Consider the following 10,442-nt stretch of genomic DNA (forward strand, 5'->3'; position numbering starts at 1 on the left):
ACCCACCACCACAAACCACCATTGTTCACCTCAGTCGTCAGTATCCCCACCATAGCCGACGAACACGAACACCATAGTCGCCGGATTTAGGCCACAAACAGAAAAACAAGACCAAAGTGTGTCGAAAATCACCAGATCTGAACCGGTGGAGCCTCGATCTAGTCGTAGCCTGTTTCAAATTCCAAAAGATCTGTTATTATTCCATTTGTTTTAACAGATCTCAAATTTAACCATTTGTTTTAGCAAATTCCTTTGTAATTGTTTGTAATTGATGTAATTTATAAGTTGAGGTGTGATTGTGCTCTGAAACTTGTTCAAAAGGAGGTCAATTTGAGGTTTTTTTTTTAATGCTGCAAAGGGAAAATTGTATTTGGCAGTATGTCTACTTGAAAAGGATCATACCTGGAAATTGATATTTCAATTCTTGACTTTCAAGCACACCTACTTCATGTTATTTCAATTGAACTGGTGGTGGTGAACTGTTTGTGACGGTGGTGGGCTGGTGCCTGCGGCAGTTGTTGGTGGTAGGGGGTGGTGGCAGGTGGGGGTAGTGTAGTGGGGTGGTGGTTGGGGTTAAAATATTTTTAAATAAATAGGTAAAAAGACTAAAATACCCTTATGTAATATAATTTAACAAAAAAAATTAATTGTGTTAGGGTTAAAGGACATAACGTGTAACATTTTAAAACATAAAGTACAAAACTCGTCAATTTTAAAGGCAAAGGACACCGCCTGAAATTTGGTGTAAACTTAAAGGACAAAACTTGTAATTTACTCTAGAATAAAATTTTAGTGTTAGGCTCCCGGTGGAGCAGAGGATACGGTTAGGATAACGAACTTGAAACGCGGAGCCCGAGCGTCCGGCGAGCGAGTGGTTAGTGGCCAATAGCGCCCTAGTTGATGGCATTCCTCTCTGCGGCTGGCACTCGAGGAACCACGGGACACTCCATACAGAGCAAACAAGTCTTAGGGATGAGACGCATACTGGTCTTGTTGCACTTCTTCGAGTTCATGACGGATAGCCCGCTAGGGACTCCTTGGCTTGTTAGCGAGAAAGCGCATAAAAGAATGCCATTTATCGATCGATAAAATAAATAGGCTCAAGTACATTAGTCCGTAACTGCCATTTTGACTAGGTGGATTTTGCCTTCTAGTTGACTTCTTTCTGCGGGATACCCTAGTTAGAGCAGTGAAACCTTTAAGGCAAGAGATACGGGCAAGTCAGTCGCTAGAACTCCCAGATGCTAATAACTCGCTAGAAGGGGTAGAAAGCCTGTTCTTTTGGTACAAATCCTAAACGCAAAAATTTAGGGTCGATAGTCGATGTTTGCGCGTTTGTTGTCTCTTATGGTAATCACCGCGTAAAATCGCGCCGTTGTCGTCTTAAATTCGTTTTTCGATCCGGTTTCAACTACGATTGTTAAAATTTAATTACGAAAAAAATATATCGAAAAATTTAAGTTTTGAAGGTAACGCGCGTGTCCGATGCTTCCGTTTCGTTACCGGTGCGTTTTCTGCAGTCGCGTTCTCGTTCTTGTGTGCGTTTTGCGATGTACGGAAGCGAAATAAATTCACAACGTTAAATTCATAAATATAAAATATTAGTAGAAAATCCGTATTTGTCGGCGTTGTCAGTATTTGGTACGGCATCAGTTTGTTGTCGCTTAATATTCAGCAGATTTTTCCGTAAACCACCGTTCACGTCCTGTAAAGCCGGTTAGCCGTTTCTAGACACTCCAAAGGCCTAATCTATACAACCTAATAAAAGCCTTAATTAGGGGACACATGTCCTCCTCCTAGGGCCTCTAAAGCTCATTTTCCCGCCAAAACTAGGATCCATTGATTTCACTTGTGAGGAATGGTCACGCGGGGTCCGTTTACATCCATTCGGGTCGAGTGGGTTTTCATATATAAACACACAACCCGGTCATTTTCTTTCCCTATTGTTCATATTCTCACAACACGACGATTAGGGTTTTCATCCTTCAATCCAGCGATTAGGGTTTTCATCATTCTTTTCCAATCAAACAATCCAAGATCCAAGTAATCGACGCTCTGCTCTTTACGGATCTTCATAGATCTTCATATCAACGCTCGAATTCAAGGTTAGATTATCAATGTTTTCGATTAAACATAATGATTTTATCATTCCAATTTCTAAATCTATGTTTTCATTGTTAACTGATTTTGATATTCAATCGTTTTTTGCTAGGGTTTCTATCTATTCGATCTATTTACGACTCTTACACATCAATGTCGTCTCCATCAAGGTAGGATTCTGATATTAAGATAATATTCATATCTTTTTCTGCATGTAATAGATTTTGTCTTTATATCGTCAAAATAATTGACCGATTGTTTCGTATTTAGGGTTTTGAACATTGATGTTGTTTGAGATGATTTTGTTTTTAGATTTATTTTCCAGATCACTATTAGGGTTTCATCCGATTTGGTGGTCTGGTGTTGAGCTTATGATGATGATGATATTTTCGAGTCGATCTTTTTTTATAACTGAATTGATAGATGACAAATACTCGATATATTAGTTATACACATCTTATTTTCATCAATTATTTTGTCATTATAGATCTGTTATGTAAGTATTATTATCTGTTTCTATTGCATGTTTGTTAAGATGATTAAATTTTCAGTTTTATTTAGGGATCTTGAGAGTTTTTGTGCTTAATTGATGATGATGAGCTTATGATGATGATGATGATGATGATGACGACGCCGCCGCCAACGATGACACTAAGGTATGATAAGGTATTACGTATATGGTTTTTTCTTTAATTTTTGTATTTGATATAGTCTTTAATACTTACAGAGAATAACATTTGCAAGAGGTTGGAGTTGCATAAGGTACTTTTCAATATCTTATTTTTTTCTTAAATAATCATGGTGGGTGTTGGTTTAGATTGTGTTAAATTTGCTTTTAAGCAAGTGCTAAGTAATTATTTGGTTTTAATCTTTTTAGGAAGCCGAAGATTTTATTAACAGCATGGTAAAAGATATCAAGCATGTGTTGTATTTGAATTTCCATGCTTTATAAGATGTGTTGTCTGATGGTGGAGACGGTTTTACCTAATTTTGAAATGTCACTGATCTAAACTAAGAAAAAATAATAACACCGTGGTTTTTTTTCTTTATGAACAAAAATGTAAATTAGATTGAAGTTTAGGCTTGGGATTATCTTCGTGTAAAAAGTGAAACATGATAATGAAGAATGATAAAATGATAACAAGGTTGTAAATCTCATTTTTCATCACTTAATAGTTTCATGTTCTAGCTTTCATACATGGTAGGGATGACCATTTTGGTACCGGTACCCACTTTTTAGCATTATCGGTACTGGTAAAATACCGAATTTACCTTCAAATACCGGTCCCGTACCAGTATTGTACTGTACTGTACCAAATATTTCGGTACCAGTACCCAGTTTTGACGAATTCCGGTACCGGTACCACACTCATCCCTAATACATGATGCAAGACTTAGTAAACGTGTGGTTATGTTACCATTTAATTGATACACATCTTGATGCAATATGTGGTGGGTTGTAACGTGTTTTCGTTATTGTCCCTGTTTATAGAGCTTAAGACTCTTACACACACATGCATTTGTGTGAATTCACAGGCCTTGATGTGGAATGAAGATTGAGGAGCATTATTCTGAGGTATTGACAAGTAACTTAGGTAATAAATTTCAAGATTTAAAAAGTTATTCTAATTGGAATCATATATAGGTGATGGATATAGTGGGCCGCCTTTTGTTGAAATGTTTGATAAACTGAATGAAAGGTGTGAAGAAGGGCTAGAAGGTATTAGCAAGTGGTAATTCTTCAAACCTTTTAAAGTAATTTATTTCCCTTTTTTATCATGTATGTTAATTACATATATGAGGTAGTGTTTTTCATTATATGTGCTATTATACTTATGTTTTAGTGCTTATGTTATTAAAAATGCAGTACACGTGGAATACCTTACGCCTTACATTTGAAGAAGGATTCAAATGATCTTTTCGCCAGACGTTGCCGACTACTCTTTGCTAAAGCTTATGGTACGTTTCCTTTAACTTGGTATATTTTCTATCTCCTTAGTTTTGTTCACTTAAAAACATTAGGTTTGTATATGATCGTTTCGTATTATTGCAAGTGGTAAGACGTTTGCATCAGTTTCTGTATCCTTTCAAAGGATTTTGATTTTGTGTGATGGGATTTGGTTAAATGTCGTAGGTCATGCAGTCTTATATTAGTTTTTTTCCAAAAGGGAACTCAAAAATGGGAAAAATGACCAAAAGCCGTGTTTTTAGTTCAGTACGCATATTAAAAAATAAAGTTTTAATGGTTGTGCTTTTTTAGTAAAACTTAGGTTGTGCTTTTTGTCATTTTCTTTCTTTCCCTCTAATTTGACCATCAAATATGAACTTTGACATTTAAAACTATTATGATACTAATTACTTTAATGTTATTACATGATCTATAGATAAGAAGAGAAAGAGATGGAGTATGCCAACAACCTGTCAGGGGTTCGGACTAGGATGGAAATTCATTTGCACAACTTAAAACATGTCCATAAATGAAAACTTTGTAGGCTTCTAGGATGAATTTTTTCATTCCAAACGTTTGTGTCGTTATTTCTTAGTAACACCTTCTTTTAGCACGTGGACTTAATCTACATTTACTTTATACTTGAATAGATGAAGAAAGTCATCAGAGTTGAGGGATGAGGCTGCAGATGTAAGTTTTAGTTTCTTTATGTTTCTTTTATCTTTTTTTTAGTTTGTATTTGTTGGCGCCATGAATTGGTACCAGCTTAATTTGGTTATTGCTTGGTGATTATTTACACGTTAACATTGGTTGAGAGAAGGTCCTTAAATGAAAGATGTAATTTGAATCTTTCTTTTACGTGTCGAATTGTGAGTAACGGTGCTGCAGCAAGGCAGGATCTTTGGCAGCTGTGTGGGAGTGTTTTGGGGCTGCTAATCGTGTCTGAACAATCAATAGCAGCTGCGAGAAAAGATCATAAACAGGAGGCCATGCTCAGGTGATTTGGGGTACATAGCGGGGATGAATCATAGTGTACAGACTGTGGTTTCGTAAGGTTTTTTAGGGTATGTTAAAGGTTAGTTCTATACCGTGTTTTACTATTTTTAAATATCTAGGCGCTTATCAATGAAAACTGATGAAGTTATCCAAAATTTATCTAAGACTTTTGAGGTAAGATATTGTTTTATGAAATTACGGGTACCCATAATATTTTTTTTTACAGGTAAAGTTGCCGGATTGTTGGGGTGTGCGGGTAAGGTCGGAGGCCAAATCCCAAAGGTAGCCAAGCATGATAAGAAGAAGAAGCAACATGGACGTGCTCAAAAGTGTATCTAGCATAACCGCCGTTCATCACCGCCGGTATTAATTCTCTCAGTTTTGTCCCTTTACTTCTTTACACACTGTTTAATTCATTTGTTTTGATTTATGTGAAAATATATATCCCTGTGGTTGCTATTCTATTTATGTGAAAATATATATCCCATCTCTTTTTTTTAATGTTATTAATTAACAATAGTTTGTGTGTCAAGTATGGTTGCAAAAAGATGAGTCAAATGTCCCTCTGACAAGTATCTTTTCGTAAACCATTTAGCAAGGGTAACATATCTTTATTTTGTAAAATTAGTTTGATTTTTTATATTTCGTCACCTAGCTAAGTTTCTGGAAATGAAACCAATGATATATTTGAGTATGAAGCTTCAACAATTTTTTATTTACAAAACGTTGTTATTTTTTGCATGTTCCCGCTGTGAAAAAGGCACCAAGTGTAAGAAATATGTTAAATCGGAGGGATTTAGCACTGTTATAACTAGATATGCTCCCTCGGGACTACTGGAATGTATTTGGAAGCTACACGTTTGTCCTTTCAATATATGGAATAAAGTACTATTGTAACTTTTTTGTTTACATGATTACATTTAATAAAAATATTTTATTTTAGTATTTACATGTTACACTTATATTAATTTATTGTTTTATCTTTGAAATGCCTTTTGTCCAACGTGTTAATGCACGACTACAAAATTGCATTTTTCTTCTTAACCATCTTATTTATTTGGTTATTTCTGAAGGCAGAATGTAGTCGTGGCAAGGTCTCCGATGGTGATCTGATTTATTTAACTATCAACTAATAGGTAAGATTGAGCCATATGGTGAAGTTGGGGATTTAATAATCTATTTCTTAGTTGATGCATAATGAAAGTCAATTTGAAAAATAGATAATATCGACTTTGTTTATGTTGAGTCAAGTCACACTGTTTAGACTTTTAAGTTATTGAAAATTTTTGCTTTGTTTTATAATTGATACATCTAACTTTAACCTGTTTGAACTTTCAAAGATTAAACATAATACTTGAGTCAGCAATATTATATTGCTATTGGACAAATAGATTGGGATTACTATAGATATCTTTTGAATTGATTGTATTATTTACCGCCTTTGCTTAATTCACTTCGCTTGTGTGATCTACATTTGGTTATGAGTTCATATACTTTCATTATTCGCTTTTAGCTTTTAGACCTGGGTCAAAATTACCAAGTAGTTTTCAAGTTGAAAATTCTTTTCAAACAAGAAAAATGTATTTTCTTCATTTACTTATCTTTTCGGTTTTGTTAGATCTATAGTATGCTTCGTTGTATTTTAATCTTCAACTTCAGATTTCCACAATAAGTCCATGCGTACAGTTTCTTTATGATCAGTATAAACGTAATTTTTTTTTCTAAAAAATAAGAAACATATCATTACTCAACACCGCGAAATTCGCGGGTATTAGCACTAGTTAAGTCAATCTTCGTCTTAATCACTATTTATTATCGTCATAATGTTTGTTAATCGTGTAATTAGGAGCCGTAAATCACCGGTTGTCACATGTCTGTGTTTTTGTACCGTTCTGAATGAATCTAATAAACTGAACAACAGGGCTGAAAAATGTGTTTTCATTGGTTATTCTTTTGAGAAAAAAGGTTATAAGCTGTACAGTCTTGACAGTAGAGCTATAATCTTCTCAAGAGATGTAAAGTTTTATGAAAATATTTTCCCTTTTAAAGAAAAAAAAAGTTTTAGAAGTGGTTGATACTAATAAGGATAAAAATATTACAAGTTTAAATTTTTTCGATTTGCATGAAAATACAGACTCAAACACTTTTTTTACAGTGGAGGATCCCGATGATGAAGGAAAGGGTACAGGTGAGAATGAAACAGGAACACAGAGGTCTGAGCATTCAGGTGTTCAAACTGAAACCGTTGAATTGTTTGAGTCTCATCAATCCAATAACAATCAGAGAACACCTGATTGGGCAGAGCCTGTGACTACTGTTAATGAAAACACTGTAGTTCCTGAGGGTGACACTGTTGAGTCTGTTGGTAAAACTGCTTCTAGAAAAAATGATAGACTTTCTGTGTTTCCTAAAAAATTTAAAGATTTTATAGTAGAAGAGAAAGTTAACTATGGTATTGAGAAAGTTGTAAATTTTTCAAACCTGTCAACTAGTTATCAATGCTTTACTTTTGTTCTTGATAAAAGTTTTGAACCAAAACACTTCAATCAGGCCAAAGAGGATCCTAATTGGGTTCGTGCAATGAATGAAGAATTAGAAGCATTGCATAGATACCAAACTTGGGTGTTGTAGATAGGCCTGATAATAGAAGTGTGGTGAGTTGTAAATGGATTTTTAAAATAAAATATAAGCCCACAGGGGAAATAGAACGGTACAAAGCAAGGTTGGTGGCTAAAGGGTTTAGCCAAAAGGAGGGTGTGGATTATGAAGAAACGTTTTCACCTGTAGTTAAATTAGTAACTATTAGGTGTGTTGTTTCGTTGGCTGTTGAAAATAGTTGGAAAATGTTCCAACTAGATGTTAATAATGCGTTTTTGTATGGTGAATTGAATGAAGATGTTTATATGCATTTACCAGAGGGTTATGGGTCAGGTGATAAAACTAAAGTGTGTAAACTTAGGAAGTCCTTGTATGGCCTAAAACAGGCTCCAAGGATGTGGAACGCTAAGTTGGTTAGTGTGTTGCTTGAATGTAACTTTGTGCAAAGTAAATGTGACACGTCTTTATTTGTTAAGAGTTGTGATAATATGATTGTGATTCTACTTGTTTATGTGGATGATATTATTATAACTGGTAATTCCGTAGATGAAATTGAACGTGTTAAGCAAAGATTGAAACATAAATTCATGATTAAAGATTTAGGAGAGTTGCAATATTTTTTGGGTATTGAAGTTGTTAAAACTGATAAAGGTCTTTGTCTCAAAGAAAATATTGTACTGATCTGTTAGCGGAGTATGGTATGTTAGGGTGTAAACCTTCAACCGCTCCTATAGATCATAATCATGTTTTGAATTCTTTGCTAAACAGTAATTCTGGTTCGTTGGATGATATAACTGGTTATCAAAAACTAGTAGGAAAGTTGATTTATCTTGCCCATACAAGGCCGGATATTTCATGCGCTGTACATTACTTAAGTCAATCCATGCACAGTCCCACGGTAGGTCATGTTAAAATTGCGTTTAATGGGTTAAGGTATTTAAAGTCTGCTCCTGGACATGGTATTTTGTTTAGTAAAGGGCAGTCTTTAAATATTGTTGCTTATGCTGATTCTGATTGAGCTAAATGCCTTAATACCAGGAAATCTGTTACTGGGTTTTGTGTTTTCCTTGGATCTAATTTGGTTTCTTGGAAAAGTAAAAAAACAATCCACTGTGTCTAGATCTTCAGCTGAAGCTGAATATAGGTCTATGTGTGCAGCAACGTGTGAAGTTATTTGGTTAAAAAAATTGTTAAGCGAGTTGGCCATTTTTATGCAAATTCCTATTAGTTTGATATGTGATAATATTGCTGCAATTTCTATTCCAGCGAATCCAGTTTTCCACGATCGAACCAAACATTTTGAGTTAGATTTATATTTTTTAAGAGATCTGATTTCTAAAGGAGTTATAAAATGTGTTGGTGTTAAATCACAAAATTAGTTGGCAGGTTTATTTACCAAAGGTGGTTTGGGAAAACTTCATAAAGTTTTGTGTTAAGAGTTGCGTCTTTTTAATCCGTATAAATAATGAAATTGAGGGGGGGTGTTGAAAATAAAGTATAATATAAATGTCAATTCCATTATTCGTTATATTTTATGGTTTTAACTTTGTTTTATAAATTTGTGTAAATTGACAAAAATCTTAAATTAATCATATTTCTTTTACTAAAACTCATCACTTACAGAAGCATGAAAATCGAATTTAAAAAACCTATATAAAAAACATTTTTTGACCTTAAATAATTACTTACAGAACCAAGAAAATTGGGCATTCAAGAAATTACTTGCCGCAAGAGACACAGAGCACGAAATAACAGATTATTAAAAAGATGGGTGAGGGAAATTTGTGAAATGAAACTCTAAAGGGGTTTTTATATTAACAAAGTGGAGGAGGATTAGTGTTTCTGATGGAATTAAGCTTACCTGTGATGGCGTTGGCGTGTACTTGAGCTGGTAAAGGAGGGGGCGATGGGTGGTGGCTGCGTATGATTTGGTGGTGGCGGCCGCCTATGCGTGTTCTTGATTCCACGCGGATTGAAAAAGAAAACTGATATGAAGAACGACATGTTACGGAGAGAACACCGAAGATAGATTAGGAACGTATGAAACGGCTGTAGAAGTGAATAGGGTTTGAACGATCCGTGGGGATCCTGATGAAAATCTCGGCCGTATGAATTAGAATGCTCCTATGATAAATGCTTCAATGGAGAAAGAACACAGTGGTATGGAAGAATTAGGATTTAGATGCTTTAGGTGTTAGATGATTATAGGAGAGGAAGAATTGAATTGCTAAGAGATTAGGGTTTTCAAAATGGGTAAAACAACATCTGAATGAATACCGTGTAAACAATGAGGTTTCTTTTTATCTTATAATAAAGACACGTGTCAGATGTAATCTTATTTAAATAACGAAAGAAGAAGAATGCCAATTGTCAAAATAATAGGGTGGGTTTATGTAAAGATGACACATAAGTTAAAATCACTTTATTATATTAGAATAGATAGATAGATAGATATACAAAAGAAAAGTGGATCTTTACGACGAGCAAAATGCCACTCATTCTCATCCCATCGGGATTTGAACCACTTGAACTACTGGTACCATCAGTACCATCACTAGTGTCGACTCGACAACCTCATGTTGTTCCATATGACCTCTAGTTCAACTTTAATAGTAGGGCGCTGATTAACTGACCCTCTTCTAGGCGTAGATTTTCTTGTCGATGCCACGTTGTTTCCGATACATAGTATCATTGGGTCTAGGCTTTTATTTGGACAGATATAGCCTATCATGCGCCTAAGAATTAAGAATGTGATTGGTCATGGAAACCTCAAGACAACGTTGCTCTGGTATGTTTGAAC

General features: G+C 34.9%; 1 long non-coding RNA gene across 13 annotated transcripts; it reads left to right on the forward strand.

Moving 5' to 3' along the window:
• Positions 1–1,952: 1,952 nt before the first annotated feature.
• On the forward strand, positions 1,953–5,993 carry LOC110939694. Of its 13 annotated transcripts, none has more exons than XR_004862183.1 (12): positions 1,959–2,105; positions 2,213–2,270; positions 2,662–2,756; positions 2,828–2,862; positions 3,637–3,676; positions 3,746–3,833; positions 3,968–4,059; positions 4,485–4,588; positions 4,699–4,738; positions 4,937–5,123; positions 5,271–5,407; positions 5,805–5,993. It is a non-coding gene; the product is annotated as an uncharacterized LOC110939694 (long non-coding RNA). The 13 variants fall into 13 exon arrangements; XR_002592397.2 differs by having other exon boundaries at positions 4,945–5,123; XR_004862182.1 differs by having other exon boundaries at positions 1,953–2,105; positions 4,485–4,738.
• Positions 5,994–10,442: the final 4,449 nt, after the last annotated feature.

Source organism: Helianthus annuus, chromosome 7 (genome assembly GCF_002127325.2).
Source record: "Helianthus annuus cultivar XRQ/B chromosome 7, HanXRQr2.0-SUNRISE, whole genome shotgun sequence".
NCBI classification, from domain to species: Eukaryota; Viridiplantae; Streptophyta; class Magnoliopsida; order Asterales; family Asteraceae; genus Helianthus; species Helianthus annuus.